Source organism: Gossypium arboreum, chromosome 8, assembly GCF_025698485.1.
Source record: "Gossypium arboreum isolate Shixiya-1 chromosome 8, ASM2569848v2, whole genome shotgun sequence".
Lineage (NCBI taxonomy): Eukaryota > Viridiplantae > Streptophyta > Magnoliopsida > Malvales > Malvaceae > Gossypium > Gossypium arboreum.
In genome coordinates this window covers 67,728,094-67,746,379 of record NC_069077.1, presented here as the reverse complement: position 1 = coordinate 67,746,379, position 18,286 = coordinate 67,728,094, and positions in this window count along the sequence as shown.

Genomic DNA, 18,286 nt, shown 5'->3' with positions numbered 1-18,286 from the left:
CATGGTCACACACACGAGCGTGTGACTGGCTGTGTGGTACAAGTCAGTATACCCCTAATTGGCACACGGCCTAGCACACAAGCGTCTGACTTGGTCGTGTTGTATAAGTCAGTATACTCTCCAGTTTTCACATGGCCTAGCATACGGACGTGTCTTTGGCCATGTGATGCAAGTCAGTATGTATGCCCTGTTTCCACATGGCCAGAGACACGGGCATGTCTGAAGCCGTGTGAGGTACAAGGCCTGTTCACATGAGTGTGTGACCCCTGTATTGATGAAAAATTTCTAAGTTTTCCAAAATTCTCGTATGTTATCGGTTTAGTCCTGAACCACTTCTAAAGCATGTTTAAGGCCTCGTTGGCCTAATAAGGGACAATGTGATTGTCTTGAATGGTATTTGAGTATGAATACATAAATGTACGAGTTATGTATGTTAAATGAAGTGTATTGATAGGTAATACCTCGTAACCCTACTCTGGCGATGGATAAGGGTCAGAGGTGTTACAATATATGTATATACATGTTTAAATACTAAAAGTACCAACTAAACAAAGTACTACAATAATATTTACATAACTACAAGCATACCACTACTTGAATATATACATATGAAATTAAAACACCTACTACAAGCAACTTGTAACCTAACCAAAATGATCAAAATCTATACCGAGTAGTGGATCAAATAGTGTGAGCTCCAACTTGACTTCCAACTGACCTAAAACTTCTCGTAATCTATAAAGAAACCAAACATAATGGACGTAAGTAAATCATTACTTAGTAAGCTCGTAATAAACTTAAACTTAAACATACCATAAATGGCGTAACTTAAACATTTCACAATTCATTTCATAATCTAGATCATAAGTTCATTAATTGTCTATACACATCACAAGTCTCACAAGGTTAGTGAATTCATATATGAAACATGTAACATTATCATGTCACAGAACATATATAAGTAAACACATTTGGAACACAAATCAAATTTCACATGTCCATTTGTCATTTGACATTTTCATTTCAAGTATCCATTCCAATATCCATTTCATATATCCATTTCATATAATCATTTCATATATCTATTTTCACCCGATAAGCCACAGTGAATTAACATTGGATACGTAGGAACAATGCTCACACAAGCTGTGACGGTAAATGCTAAGGCGAGTTGTAATGGTAAATGCTCACACGAGCTGTGGGTCGGGATGTTAAACTACATGATGCTTCTCACACGAGCTATGAATAATCCATAACAAATGCAGGATCTTAGCCACCGGTAAGACATCCAAGACCAGTACCCGAAACTATAATAACCCTAATGACATGTCATTTGTATCCTAAACATTCACAAGGTTCATCAGGCCATGTTTTACATCCATATCATTTAAGCACATATCGATTACTTCATCACATGAGTTCATCCATATAGTTTTCCAATTTCAAACATAACCTTTAACTATGATATCCCTGCAACTTAATCCATTTTATCACTTTACATTTACCATTCAGTGAACCCAATCACAAACATACATGACTAATTGTTAAATCACAAGAACAGAAAGAAATTATTTCAATCAATATACAAAGAGAAATTATTTCAATCAATATACAAATTTACCTAATAAAAAACGACAATGAATGCAACATTGATGATTACTCCGGTAACTTTCTTTTTCCATGATTATTGTCAGATTGATTCATTTCTTGATCTAAATAATAATTTTAATTCAATTAACCATTTAAAAAACTTCAACAATTAAACATATGCATTTATTCCCTTTTATTATCATTTTCCAATTTTATCTTAAAATTTCATCTTTTATGCAATTTAGTCCCTAAACCTAAACTTTCAATTTATCACAATTTAAACCTAAGCAAAATTTTCTATAGTCCCTATACAACCCTTATTTATCATATTCTTGCTAACTTTGCTATTTTAACAACTTAGTTCTTAAACTTAAAATCAACCAAAACCACTTTACAAAATAGTCCTATTTAACTATCAAGCTTATAAATCTACCATTAAACTTCAAAAACATCAAAAATTAATCAATGGCATAATTAAAAACATTAAATTTTTTTACAAATTAGTCCTTAGGTTAGCTAGATTAAGCTACAATGATCTAAAAAACATAAAAAAACCACTAAAAAAGGACTCAAAACACATACCATGCATGTGAATTGAAGCTTGACTGAATGTTTGGTCTAAGCTTCCATGGAGAATCAATTTTCAAAGAAAAAAGAATGAAGATGGAAACTTGTTTTGTCTTTTGTTTATGTTATTTTATTAATTTAATTACCCTTTAACCCTTTAAACTTAACAAAAATTTCTTATCATGCAACCCGAACCGTTCACCCATTTCAAAAGATGGCTAATTGAAACTTAAAACCATTTAATAATGCTTATATAATCATTTAAATCCTTTAGATTAATAGCGATTAACTTTTTCAACTTTTACGATTTAGTCCTTTTACTTAATTAACTATCTAAACATTGAAATTTTCTAACCAAAATTTAATACAACACCGTAATAAACCTATAAATATTAAATAAATAATAAAATACTAACCTACTAGTTAGAATTGTGGTCCTGAAACTATTGTTTCCAAAACCACTGAAAATAGGCTATTACAATCGCCATGTCCTTGATCAATTCACTGACTCACTCATAAGAGTTATTCATGAAGGCACTAGTAGGTGTGCCATTTAAACTGGCTCTTATGCTCCCATCCAATCCATTATAAAACATTTGCAATTGTAGCTAGTCTAGCATACCGTGGTGTGGGCACTTCCTAAGTAGGGACTAGAAGCGGTCTCAAGCTTCATATAAATTTTAGCCTTCGAATTTCTTAAAATCAACAATATCATGCCTCAATTGGATGGTTCAACTAATGGGGAAAATTTTGTGTAAAAATTTCCCCGCTAAGTCATCCCATCACGTGATGGAACCTAGCTCTTGGGAATCGAGCCACTCATAGGCATTATCACAAAGCGAGAAACGAAAACAATATCGCATCATTGGTCACTCTATTGTATTTAAATGTGTCACACAATTGTAGGAATCTCTTTAAATGCTAGTTCGATTCTTCCATCATATTACCCCAAAATTGCTAATTATTTTGAATCATTTGGATGATGGTCGTCTTAATTTCAAAATTATTTGCATTCATCGCTGGCCTCTCGATACTTCCTCGCTGGCCTCAAATAGTGGGTTTTCTCATGGCTAGTCAGCCACTACAGGTGGATTGTTTTGCATTTGCTGATAGGCTCTCCTTAAAATTCTCTTCAGTTTAGGATTTGGCTTAATAGGAAGAGCTCCACACTAAGTCACACAATGAATCAAAGAGAAATTAAAATAAATTAAAATTCAAGTAAAGAAATAAAATAACAAGCATAAAATTTTGTATCTATAATTCTAAATTTTCCTATTTATCTTACCAAGTGTAGAAAGTAAAATTCAAGTCTAATGTCGAAAGCTCCCCGGCAATGGCGCCAACAACTTGACCGCCGCCAGATGTGTGAATGTCTGGACTGGAAATACTGTAGAAAAATAATTAAATAATTAAATAGCAGTGGCCGCAACTATATGAGTCAAATTGTAATATATAAGAATGTTACAATGAAACACTCCAGGAAGTATTTCAAGGATCGTACCCAAAGGAGGTTGAATTAAACTGAGATTAATTTTCTACACTAATAAGTCTAAATAGTATTGATTTAAAATTAAATTACGAAAAATCAAATAACATTAATTAATCGAATTAACCTAGGAATTGATTACACTAAAAGTTAACCAATTTATTAATCGAGAATAATCCAATAAAACAGGTAGAAGCTTAACTCACTTTAGTGATCCCAATTAACTTTAGAACTCAGGTTTTATCGAGTAAGCTATTAATTAACTAGTTATTACCTCTCGGCCTCTAACTAATTAACTAATCAACCAATACATGCTTACCTCTTAGCCTCACTTTCTTAACCGGGATAAATTATGAGGTACTCGGTAAACTTATCTTTTGATCTCGTTTATCCTAAATTACTTCCTAGAGGCGTCACTCCCTAGGGTTTAATCACATAGATTTTAAACCAACTAACTCGGATTTTAGCTCTCTTTCATCCGTTAATTATCCATACATCCATTTGTTAAACTCCTTAAGCAAATAGCTACTCATGAACCAAAATACAATAATTCCTAAACTCATATTTAACATTCAAAACAACAAATTAAATAAAAGTAAGTAGTATAGAAATAAATTTGTTTCTTATATCGATTGATGCTTGGAAGCAAAATGTCCTTTAAAAGTTGCAAAGATCTCCTCAATTGCAATTGGAATCAATAACAAAATAAAGAAAAATTAATATATTAAGGGCTTAGATCGAAATCAAATCCAAGTTAAAACAGTAAGAAAAGTATAAAAGGGACTAAATTGGAAATAAAATAAAACTAAACTAAAAACCTAAAAATATTGAAATGGCTCACTTCGCCAAGCCTCCTCAAAGTAAGACTTAACATGCTTATTTATAGAGTTTATGCTTGGACATAATTAGGCTTACTAAACAACCAAAATTTTTGATTAATATACATTGTGAGGACTAAAATGCCCCTAATTAATTTTTCATGTTCGTCACTCAATGTCATGACACCATAAGACCGATGTTGTGACACTGCCTTCATTTTCTAGGTAATTTTGGCTTCAAAGTTCGATGTTGTGACACCACTTCCTGGTGTTGTCACGTTATATTTATCCCTTTTCTTCTAAGCTAGAAAGCCCATAGTGGCCCATTAGGTCGTAACATAACTCAAAATTGTGTAAAAACACTTAGTTTGCATAATTTAAATGGCTAATTCATTGGCAAACGCTAGATTGTCCAGGAATCACTTTTTTAAAGCTTATTGGTAATTTGTTATTTTTTGGTGATTTGAATTAGTGCAGTCTGCTTGCTATTATATTTCTTTGTAGGTTGTACTTCTATTTTTTGCAGCTCTGTCGATTAGGCATGAGCTGAGAGTTTTTATTACTCTATTTTGCTTGTATTCAATTGATTGAGGTAAAAAAAAGTAACAAAAATTAAAAACAAAATTAAAACATATAAAATCATTATAAAATAAGCTTGTTAAGTGCTAGAAAAACCTTAATTTGACATAACAAATAGTGGCAGATCATTATGCTTTGCACATGTCCAGATATCTATTTAGCTGAAGGAATAGTAAATATGGTAAAAATAGCTTCTGAAGATAACCTTGCAGATTTTTTTGCTAAGACTCTTGTAACTAGAAATTTTAATAAAGATGAGGATATGAGAATGTGAAACATGTCACATTTACTTCACTAAGACAAGTTGGAGATTGTTAGGAAATGTGCCCATGTTGTAGTGAACATGTAATGGTTTTCTGTAACATCTCGAATTTGGGTCTAGTCAAAATAGTGATTTTGAGGCCACAAATCTAAAATAGAAATAATTATTTTATGATTATTTGATGATCCATGATATGATTGCATGTTTACATAAAATTTTCATAAAGAAATTCTATGCCTAAAGTGTCCAAATTAATTTTAGGGACCAAATTGAATAAGTTGTAAAACTGGTGTTTTAGAAGCTTCAAGCATGAAATTGCTTTAAATTATTAATTAAAGGTCCTTAAATAAAAATTTGACCGAGTTCTAAAATTTTGGACAAAAATAGGCATGAACAGGAAAATTTTGAAAGAAAGGCCTTAAGGGCATTTTTGTCATTTGGTAAATAAAAAAATAGAAAGGGAAAAATCAAGCAAAAAAGATGTCCATCTTCTCTTAGGGTGCCAAAATTTGGGGGAGTCTCCATAGCTAGGGTTTTCAACATTTTTAAGCTTGATTGTAAGTGCTCCCAAGTCCCGTTTTTAATGTTCTTTACATTTTTGAGATCCGTGAAGCATGATCTGTCCATTTCTATCCATATTTTGAAGTAGGGTTCATGTATGAAATTTTACCCGTGTGTGACATGGTTGTATTTTAATGATTAATGGAAGAATATGAATGTTTGATGTGTGATAAACATCTTTTACTAAGTGATTTTTAGTGAAAACACCTAAAAAGGACTTGTTTATAAAAGGTGTAAAAATAAGTAGTAGAAATGTGAAATAAAGCAAAATGTGGGCTCATATGAGTTAGAATATGAATCGGCTAGGCTTGGGTAACCAAGAAATTGAATGCATTTCATTTTACAAGCCTAGAGACTAAAGTGTAAATAAGTGAAAAGTTAGGGGTAAATAGGTAATTTTTCCAAAGTATGTGTTATGGGTCGATATGAGCAATGTATGTATTGAACAAGTTGAATTTGGCATTATAGATCAAGAAAAAAGTGATTCGGGTCTTGATCAGGGGAAAAATAAAGTTTACGAGGATTAGGCTAATTTCTATCATTTTGTACTGAGGTAAGTTCATTTGCAAATATTACAACATGTGCCATACTTTAAATGCTTTAATATTGCATGTATGGTAAGCTCATATGAGATGTTATGCCATATTTCTATTGCTTTGATATCAAGTGGATTTTAATGCTTTATTACTGCTATGAGTATGCTTGATTATTCCATGAAAATGTGATTGCTGCTATGAGTATTGAAATCGACGTTACGAGCAAGTTCGACAGAAATATGGTATCGAAGAATCTTATTTGAACCTTAGGAATAGTTTAGGATACAAGTGACATGTCACTAGGAACTATGTGATCTGAACTCATTAAGTTGTGGTCTCAGTTCATGATATATGTGACATCTGAACTCATTGAGTTGTGGTTTAAGTTCATGATGTATGTGACACATGTTTTGGTGTCTGGGTACTTGTCTTGTATATTCTATCAGTGGCTAGGTAGTCCAACATGTGTTGCAGATACCTGATAGCCTGTATGAACAGACCCATGAGTAGCTCGAAAGCAAGCAATATGTGATATGTGATATGAGGTAGCGTTGACTACATATGAGACACTTAAGTGCGAGATTCCAATGTATCCAATAGTATTCCAAGTGTTCAATGAGTAGTTCTAAAGGAAATTCAATGAGAAATCTTGATGAATACGTTAAAGACAATAAAGTAAGTTATTATGTGCAAGTGGCCCAAGTATGTACGTCGAACTCATAAGAATGACATGAGATATGATGAACTTGTGGTAAGAATATATATATGAAGAATGAGTTTAAGAGATTTGATAATATGCAAGATTATGTTCATTATGTTAAATGTATGATTAATACTTGTTTAAGTTGCATTTTATTTGCATGTGAACTTACTAAGCTTTAATGCTTACCCCCTTCCTTTCCTTTTCTTATAGTGTCGCCAAGCTAGCTCGGGGATCGAAAGACGTCGGAGACTAGATCACACATCAATTGAATATTTGGGTATAGCTAGTCTTATCATTTTGAGTATGGCATGTATAGGAACTTGGTGTTTTTGTTATGTGTCATATTGATTAGCCAAATGAGTTGGCTCATGAAAGTATTATGATTATTTTGTATATGGCCATGAGAGGTGGCTCGTATTGATTATTTGGGTTGTAACCCTACTTATTGGTGCATGCATGCAACTGTGCTTATGCTTTAATGTGGTTATGGTTACTTATGGTTAATGAGTGTGATGAATGGCATGTATGTTTGGTGTATGAAATATGATTAATGTGTAAAAAATTAAATATGGTGCAAATGTGTAACTTGAAAGTAGGTTGTAAAGATGATAGAAAAATATGAAATTGGTCTGGAATGCCATATGAAAGCATGATAGTTTAAATAGGTAATATGTTGACATTACCAAGACATAATTTAACCATGAATGCGAATGCTTGAGTGGCAAAATATGCCATGTTTAGGCTGTGTGAAGCCTGCACTTGATTTTTGGAATTTAATTTGCCACACAGTCCAAGTACACGAGCGTGTGACTTGGCCGTGTGACCTTATTTGGTTGATGATGTCATACTCAGAGAGTTACACAGGCGTGTCCCAAGCCACACGGGCGTGTAACTCCCCAAAGTAGGAAATTTTTCTAAAGTTTTCTAAAGTTCTCAGTTTAGTTTCGAACCACCTTTGATGTATGTTTGGGGCCTCATAAGCCCATATAACTGACAATTTGCATATGTATGAATGAAATTGATGTGAACGTAAATTTTATGGCCTGGTTTTGTATGTATGCTTGTGTTAAAGTCTGGTAATGCCTCAAACCCTATCCTGGCTTTGGATACGGGTAAGAGGTGTTACATTTTCTATGTATTTGAACAATGAATAAATAAATAAAGTTAATTTCATATTTCACTATTATATCTTTTGTGTTTCTGTCTTTCTTGTTTTGCATACATAGTGAAATTGTGACAAGTAAATATTAGCTTATTGATTGTCTAAGTTCAAACTGATGATAAGTCACATTTTAAGGACGTTTACATTGCGAGAAAGGCAATTTACATTAGTAAATAATCTAAATGAGCCTGTAATCCCGTAAAAGAATCAAAGTGAGAATTTGATTCAAATACTTAGAAGTATTATTATGTCGTCTATGATTCCAATTGGGGAGATGATTAGTCTTAGCTATCGAAGTAGTTGACTCCACGAGTAGAGACATAGATGTATTCATTTGAAGAATGTTACAATGAATTGTACCTAAGATTAATTAATTTTGAATTTGTTTGTTAATTAATGCACTTGTAACATTCATGGGGTGATTTACCTAAATCCTGAGTTAGTCCCTAACCATGCGTATGTAATTATGTGTTTTGATATAAGTGGAAGCCTTTGCTCTAAAGATGATTGAGCCCATAGATGGTATGTTGGGTAAATGTGTGACAGCCCTAAAGTGACCCTAGTCGGAAAGCGATTTCGGGACCGCTAAACCGAGTCACCGAATTATTTGAATACAATATTTATTGTCTAAAATATGTGATTATGAATGTGTGAAAGTTTTAAGTTTCGATTTAGTAAATTTCATGTGAATTTAGTCAATAGGACTTGTGTGACACTTTTGAAATGTGATAGGCTAATCTATAAGGATCTAATAGTGCATGTAATCAAAAGGAGGACTTGCATGTCAATTTCCCCTTTTAATTGCTAGTGGCCGGCCATGACAAAGGATTATGGGCAAAACATGTCATGGACATGTTATGTTGGTGCATCATGGGAGGAAAAATAAATTAATGAGTATGGGTAATAAAGAAATGGAAAAGAAAAAAGAAAGAATGTGTGAGTGTTACCCCCATTGCCGTGAGTTGAAGAAAAGAAAAAAATTTTGTTCATCCTTTTTCATTTCTTTGGGCCGAAAATTCTAAGGAAGAAGGAAGGAGTTCTTGCTTCATGTTTGGTTTGGAAGAGGATTAGGAGGAGGTTTGGCCATACTTGTATCTAGATTAAGGTATGTTTGATGTTGTGCCATGAGATTCATGCATGTTTTTAGTTGCTAGCTTGAGTTCTAATTAGCCCATGGTTCAAAACTTTGCTATGTCATGGGGATGATATTCGGCCAAGGTGGATTTTGTGTTAATGCCATTGCATGCTAAATATGAAGCTTGTTAATGATACATGTGATGGTGGATTGATGACTCTTGGATTTTCTTTTTAGCATTTTTGAGTGAGACATTAAGTTCTAAGTTCTTTGTTTAACCATGACCAAAATTGAAATGGTATGGTGTTGTGATGTATTCGGCCATGGTATATCCATAAGCATGATTTATGCTTATTGCATGATAGGTAAGATTTGTGTTTTGGATATATGTTTATATTTGGTTATAATCAACTTGTGATTCGGCTCTTGTATATATATATATATATGTTTGCACATGATGTATTGGTATGACATATATACTATCTCAAGGTATATATTTACATATGATGATGTTTCGGTTATGAAGTAAATGATTGATGCGTATTGAGTTACAATATGGAATGCGTTAGTTAGTAAAATGTATGCCATTTATGTGTGGTATTAAGTGTATAATTGGCCTCAACATGGACATGCATATTCGGCCACATGAGGTGGATTGGTGTGCATGCATTCGGTTAGAGGCAAGCATATTGATGCCTATTCTTGGCTTAGATAATCGGCTAAAAGAGAGTGTGGACTATTGTGTTGAGTTAGATTCATGATTTTGTACATATGTGACTTTAATGTCTAATGAATATATATGGGCTAAGTACGTTGAGTTCCTCTTTTTGATACTCAAATGATTAAATCAATTTAATTGTCAATTTAAGCTCAAGAGCAAAGGGGAACTAAATCCGATAAAGGGAAGGAAAAAGTGGTCGAATAGCCATCGAAATCGTTCGACAACATCCGAGGTAAGTTTTCGAGTAATGGAACTTAAATTATGATTCGATTGAATTATGTCTTAAGTAAATCAAAATCATGCTCTTTGTATGTGACAGCCCAAAATTGACCCTAGTCGGGATGTGGTTTAGGGACCACAAAACCGAGGCATAAAAATAATTTAAAATTTATTTTGATGCCTATAATATGTGTGTATTCATGTGTGACATTTTTGATGTTTCGATTTAGAGTTATAAAGGTAAATTTCACTAGAAAGGACCTAGTAGTAAACTTTGAAAGTATGATGGGAAGATGTGTGATGACTAGTTGATCATGCATGCAAAAATAAAGGATTTGCATGTCAAATTTCCCCAAAAGAAGCTTAGTGGCCGGCCATGACATGGTTTATGGGCAAAGAAAACATGTTGAAACATGTTTTGTTAATGCATGATGTGTTAAATGATAAAAAAATTAATGATGTTGGATGAGAAACAAAAAAATCAAAAAAAAATTGCTCATCCTTTCCCCCCCTTGTGCCGTGAGTGAAAGAAAAGAAAAGAAAAATTTGTTCATCCTTGCTCTTTCCTTTTTGGCCGAAATTACTAAGGAAGAAGGTAGGATTTTTGCACCATCTTTTGGTTTAGAAGAGATTTAGAAGGAGATTTGGCTATACTTGCATCAAGATTAAGGTATGTATGAGGTTGTGTCATGAGATTCATGCATGTTTTAGTTGCTAACTTGATGTTCATGTTAGCCATGGTTCAAATCCTTGTTATGCCATGGAAATGGTATTTGGCCAAAGTTGATATTGTGTTAAAGCCATTGCATGCTAAATGTGAAGCTTGATGATGATGCATGTAATGATGAATTGACTACTCTTGAAATTTCTTTTAGCATTCTTGAGTAAGCCATGGAGTTTTTTTTTTTTGTTTAACCATGACCAAAAATTGAAAGGGTGTGGTGTGTGATGTATTCGCCATGGTATGCTCATGAGCATGGTTTATGCTTCTTGCATGATAGTTAAAAATTTGTGTTTTGAATGGTTATGAACACCTTGAAATTCGGCCTTGCACCTATATGTGTATACATGTTTGCACATGATGATTTGGTTATGAGATAAATGATAAATATGTTTGTTTAAAGAAGAAAGTGTTGAAGAATGTTTGTGAAGATGCAAGTACATTCGGCCTAGTACACATATGATGTGAAAATCTTGCAATTTATTGTTGATTTTGTGCAAGTATGACTAAGTATAATCGGCCACATGAGGGGAATTATTGTGCATGCATTCGGTTAGAGGCAAGCTTAATGGTGCCTATTCTTGACTTAGGTAATCGGCTACCTTGTTGTGAGCTAAGGCCGAATGTGTGCGTAATTAAAGAAAATTGACTAAAGTGCTTAGTTATGTGATGTTGAGTCAATGATGTGTGTATTCGCCAAGGCTAGCAAGCGAGACTTTAATAAATTGAATTTGTTTGAATTAGCTCAAGAGCTTAGAGGGCCACAATTGGATAAGGGAAGGAAAAGTGATCGAATAGCCGTTGAAGCCGTTCGACAACATCCGAGGTAAGTCTTCAAGTAATGACCCTACTTGAATTATGTGAAATGAAATTATGGATGTGTAATGATTACTAATATACGTGTGTATGAGTATTTGAATGGTACCGGGCTAAGTCCCAAAGGCAATTACGCTAGTGATTATATTTGTGTTTGTGCCTTAGTAACGAAAATGAAACATGAATGTGTAATGATTATGGATGTATGTGTGCATGAGCAATTGAATGATATCCGGTTAAGACCGAAGGCAATTGTGCTAGTGACTTTATCCGGCTAAGACCCGAAGGCATTCGTGCAAGTTGTTAAATCCGGGCTAATACCCGAAGGCATTTGTGCAAGACGTTATATCCGGGCTAAGACCCGAAGGCATTCGTGCATGTGGTTATATCCAGTTGTATTCCGAAGAAGCTTGGGCTGAAGGTGAGCGTTGGTTGCTGTAATAAATTTAATTAGTACGCTCGAAAAGCCCAAAGGATAAGGTATGTTTACATGTGCATTGGAAAATTCGATATGTTTGAGTAACATTCGTTCAATCGACTAACGAATTTTCAGCTATTGAATTGGTTGATATCTTGTGAAGGTATATAATGATGAACTGTGAAGTAAGTATGATTATGTGAATGTGTAATAATGAAATGGTTCATTTGGCTATGTGAATTTAATGCTTAGTTAAAGCCGATTTCATTGCTTGAGACTTACTAAGCATAAAAATGCTTACCCCGTTGCTTTGGCTCTCTGTTTTATAGATTTTGCTCGTTAGCGATCGGATTCGGGATCATTGAAGTCGAAGTCATCCACACTATCAAAGCCTCCATTTTGGTATAATTTTGGTTGAACTTTGAAATGGCATGTATAGGACTACCCCTTGTTGGTTCAAATATGTTGTGATGTATATGTGTACGGCCATGCGAAAATGGCTCGTAAAAGTGAAGTACGAACTTAGACCATTTGTGGTTTGTATATATATATATGGTTTCATGATGTGATTATGGATTGGAAATGGGAGGTTGGTCACATGATCAGCCATTGGAATGGTTAAAAATGATCATATGTGAACCTATGTATGGCAAGACTAGTTGGTTCATGGAGACTACAAAATAGGTAAGACCTACCTTAAAAACAGATGCTGCCAGCTGCAGTGACGTGAATGTGAAAAATCACCAAAATTTGTAGGGATGGTATTAAATAGTGAAAGAAGTATGACATCAAACCTTGATGAATCTACTTTCATATGAAAGTAACGAAACGGTCATATGAACAGTATACTAAGAGATATTAAAGTTCTCATGAGACAGGGCCAGAACGGTTTCTGGGTCCCCTGTCGCGACTTTGAAAATTTACCATAAATTATCCAGAAAGGATTAGAAGTCATACCTTATATGTGAAGATTCCATTTTGAGTCTAGTTTCTTTAGAAACAAACGGCACCAGTATTAAAGCCCTGTACAGAGAGATATTCAAGTTGTAACGCGCGAAGGTCAGAGCAGTCGACCCCTGTGACATGGTTGAGTTTAACTAATAAACTGTACCAATTGGACCGACCAAAAATTCTAGAAATAAATCCAGGGATGGATACATGAGTCTAAATTCAGGGAAAATTTACGGAATCAGTTTCCGAGTTGTGAAACTCGAGATATGATTTTTAAGGCGACAGTGATGCAGATTTCTAGCTTGTCTGGAAATGTCAAATTGGTCGGTGCAATATGTGGATTTGGCTCGTTAACCCCTCGCGTCCGACACCGGCGACGGTCTCGGGTTCGGGGTGTTACAATTTTATTGGTATTAGAGCCACGGTTTAGTCGATTCTAGGACTACCGTGATATGTTTGGGGTCTAGCTATACATGCCATTAAGTGATGAATTGATAGTGTGGTGATTTCTGACAATTTGACTTTGTGTTTGTTTATAGCAATGGATCCCGATCCCAACCGAGCAATAGCTGATGATGTGGAGAGTGTGGCGCTGCTCCCGCGCAAGGGACAGCACCGGCGGACTCTCAACCTATGGCCAACAATCCGAATGATGAGGCTAGGCAAGCCTTTTATAGTGTGATGAATGATTGGTTTAACCAATACATTCGAACTAACACTACTGTTCCACAACCTCCATTCCCGACAAATGCAACCCCAAGCACCTACAATACCTCCGAGAATCGACCAAATAAGGTCAAGTAAGCCCCAATCGACGAGATTCAAAACATGGGGCCACTGAATTTAAATCTACGGATGATGACGATGCCGAGCAAGCTGAATTTTGGTTGGACAACACTATCCGGATGCTCGATGAGCTATCTTGTACACCCGATAAGCGCTTAAAGTGTACCATCTCCTTGCTACGCGATTCCGCCTACTATTGGTGGAGTACTCTGACTTCTGTGGTGCCTAGAGAGCAAGTAACTTGGGAGTTCTTTCAAACCGAGTTCCGAAAAAAGTATATCAGTCAGAGATTCATCAACCAAAAGCGAAAGGAATTTCTTGATCTTAAGCAAGGCTCTATGTCAGTTACCGACTACGAACGAAAATTTGTAAGGCTTAGCCGGTACGCGCGAGAATGCATTTCGTCCGAAGCTATTATGTGTAAATGCTTTGAGGACGGGCTGAATGATGATATAAGTATGTTCGTTGGCATTCTCGAAATACGAGAGTTCGTAGTACTTGTTGAGCGAGCTTGTAAAGCCGAAGAGCTTAGAAAGGAGAAACAAAAAGTTGATGTGGGAACGGAGAATTTGAAAAGGTCCTCGGAAAGTCTCTTCAACAGCATCGAAGAGATTTCGAGATGATGTGAGCCGGTCTAGAGGCGCTTCGGGCTTTTCTAGACGAGATCGCGGTCGACCCCCTGTGACCACACGGGTCACTTCGATCGCCAGTGGTGGAAATGATCGCCGAGAGAGAGCTGAGTGTCTGCATTGTGGCAAATGGCATTCGGGGAGCTGTAAGTTCCGTGATCAATCCTGCTATAAGTGTGGATCGGCCGACCACTTTATCAAGGACTGCCCGAGGTTGCTTGAACAAAATGTAAGTCAAAGTGGAAACCCGGGTGCTACCACTGCTCGAGGTAGGCCATCCAGGAATGCGGGCAATGCTAGTGGCGGTCAGAGAGGATCGAGAGATGCTACAACAAGACCCGAGGCTCGTGCTCCTGCTAGGACTTATGTAATACATGCACGCGAGGATGCTGCCTCACCAGATGTTATTACCGGTACTTTCACTCTTTTCGATACTAATGTGATTGCTTTGATTGACCCTGGTTCTACTTATTCCTATATATATGAAACCTTAGCATCCAGTAAGACTTTGCCTATTGAGTCTACTGAGTTGGTAATTCGGGTGTCAAACCCCTTGGGTCATTACGTGCTTGTCAACAAAGTGTGTAAGAAAAGTCCCCTAGTGTTCCGAGGTTCTTGTTTTCCGACGGACTTGATGCTTTTGCCGTTCGATGAATTCGACGATATTCTTGGTTTGGATTGGTTGACCATGCACGATGCGGTTGTAAATTGCAAAAGCAAGACTATCGATTTGAGGTCTTGCGAATAACGAGATAATTCGGGTTGAGTCTACGGACTTAAAGGGGTTGCCACCGTAATATCGCAATGTTGGCCCAGAAATATGTAAGAAAGGGGTGTGAAGCGTACCTTGCATATGTGCTCGATGACAAGGAGTCAGAAAAGAAACCCGAATTTGTGCCAGTGGTTTGTGAATACCGGATGTTTTCCACAAGAATTGCGGGTTTACACTTTGTTCGGAAATAGAATTTGGCATCGAATTGGTACCGGTACCACTCCATTTTCGATAGCTCCGTATCGTATGGCACCAACGGAATTAAAGGAGTTGAAAGCTCGGTTGCAAGAATTGGTGGATAGAGGTTTTGCTCGCCTGAGTTTTTCGCCTTAGGGTGCACCGGTGTTGTTTGTGAAAAGAAGGATGGAACCATGAGGTTGTGCATCGACTATCGTCGACTTAATAAGCGACGATAAAGAACAAATATCCGTTCAGCGTATCGATGACTTGTTCGATCAACTGAAGGAGCCTCGGTGTTCTCGAAAATAGATTTGAGATCGGGCTATTATCAATTGCGAATTCGAGATTCGGACGTACCCAAGACGCCTTGAGCGAGATATGGTCACTCTGAGTTCCTAGTGATCTTGTTTGGGCTTACTAATGCCCTGCGGTATTTATGGATTTAATGAATCGGATCTTGAGACCATATTTGGATCGGTTCGTAGTCGTGTTCATTGATGACATCTTGGTCTATTCAAGAAATGAGACCGAACATCTTTGAACACCGAGGTTAGTCTTTGCAAATTTTACGGGATAAGCAATTATATGCTAAGTTCAAGAAGTGTGAGTTACGGTTAGAGAGGTTAGCTTCTTGGGGCATGTGATATCTGCATCGGGTATTCGAGTCGACCGAACAAAATTTCAGCCATACTTAACTGGAAGCCTCAGAAATATTACCGAGGTTCGAGCTTTTTGGGGCTGGCGGTTATTCTTGACGATTTGTAAAGGTTTCTCAACGATAGCCACGCCAATGACGGCTTACTCCAAAAGGATGTAAGGTTCGAATGGTCGGAGAAATGTCAGAAAAGTTTCGATCAACTGAAAACTTATTTGACTGAAGCCCCAATTCTAGTGCAACCCGAATCTGGCAAAGAGTTTGTCATCTTTAGTGACGCCTCCCTACTTGGGTTAGGTTGCGTATTGATGCAAGAAGGTCGAGTTGTGGCCTATGCGTCGAGGCAATTAAAGCCACATGAGAAAAATTATCCGACCCATGATCTCGAATTGGCTGCCATCGTATTCGCCTTAAAGATATGGCGACATTACTTAGTTGGTGAGAAGTGCCATGTGTATTCGGATCACAAAAGTCTCAAATATTTGATGACTCAAAGAGACTTAAATCTGCGAGAAAGACGTTGGCTCGAGCTGTTAAAGGATTATGAGCTGGTCATTGACTATCACCTGGGAAAGGCGAATGTGGTTGCAGATGCCTTAAGTCGTAAATCATTATTCGCTTTACGAGCGATGAATGTGCACTTGTCCGTTCGATCCGACAATGTGTTAGTAGCTGAATTGAAAGCCAAACCATTATTGATACATCAAATTTGTGAAGCTCAAAAAATCGACGATGAGTTGGTTGCAAAACGGGCTGAGTGTGTTCCGAACAAGGAATCGGAGTTTCAGATTGATGATGACGATTGTTTGAGGTTCAGGGGTCGTCTGTGTGTTCCAAAGAATTCGGAACTTATTTCGATAATTCTGAACGAAGCCCATTGTAGCCGAATGGCAATCCTCCCGAGGAGTACAAAGATGCACAACGATTTGAAACGTCGGTTTTGGTGGCATGGTATGAAACGAGACATCTCCGACTTTGTTTCGAGGTGTTTAATATGTCAACAAGTGAAAGCGGAACATCAAGTGCCTTGAGATTACTTGACCGATCACGATACCCGAGTGGAAATGGGATCGAGTCACAATGGACTTCGTATCCGGACTGCCATTGTCGGGGAGTAAGAAGGATGCGATTTGGGTCGTTGTAGATAGATTGACTAAGTCGGCTCACTTTGTCCCCGTACGTACGGACTTTTCAATGGACAAACTAGCCGAATCATGACGCTTCTCGATTGTGAGATTACACAGGGTGCCTATTTCCATCGTGTCGGATAGAGATCCGAGATTTACCTCGCGATTTTGGAAGAAGTTGCAAGAAGCTTTGGGTACCAAGCTACATTTCAGCACCGCCTTTCACCCCCAAACCGATGGTCAATCCGGCGGATAATTCGGATACTTGAGGATATGTTAAGATGTTGCATCCTCGAGTTCGATGGTTCATGGGAGCGGTATTTGCCTTTGATTGAATTAAGCACAACAATAGTTTTCAATCAAGTATTAAGATGGCACCCTACGAGGCTTTGTACGGTCGTAAATGCCGTACACCATTGTTTTGACCGAGCTCGGTGAAAGCAAAATTTTCGGTGGATTTGATTAAAGATGCTGAACAAAAAGTGAAAGTAATCCGTGAAAATCGATGATAGCCTCCGATCGTCGAAGTCGTGCAGCGGATCTGAAACGAAAAGACATTGAGTATCGGTGGGGATAAAGTGCTTCTTAAGGTTTCGCCTTGGAAAAAGATACTCGATTCGGCCGTAAGGGCAAGTTGAGCCGAGGTTCATTGGGCCATATGAGATATCCGAGCGAGTCGGTCAGCTTGCATATTGTTTGATTTTGCCCCGAACTCGAAAAGATTCACGACGTCTTTCATGTCTCGATGCTTCGACGCTATAGATCCGATACATCGCACGTGATTAGTCCATCGAGGTTGAAATTCAAGCCAATATGAGTTATGAGGAAGAACCGATTCGTATCCTATCACGTGAAGTGAAAGAGTTACTGAAACAAGCGGGTTCCGCTAGTGAAAGTGTTATGGCTCAAACACGGATAGAAGAAGCTACTTGGGAAACCGAGAACTCTATGA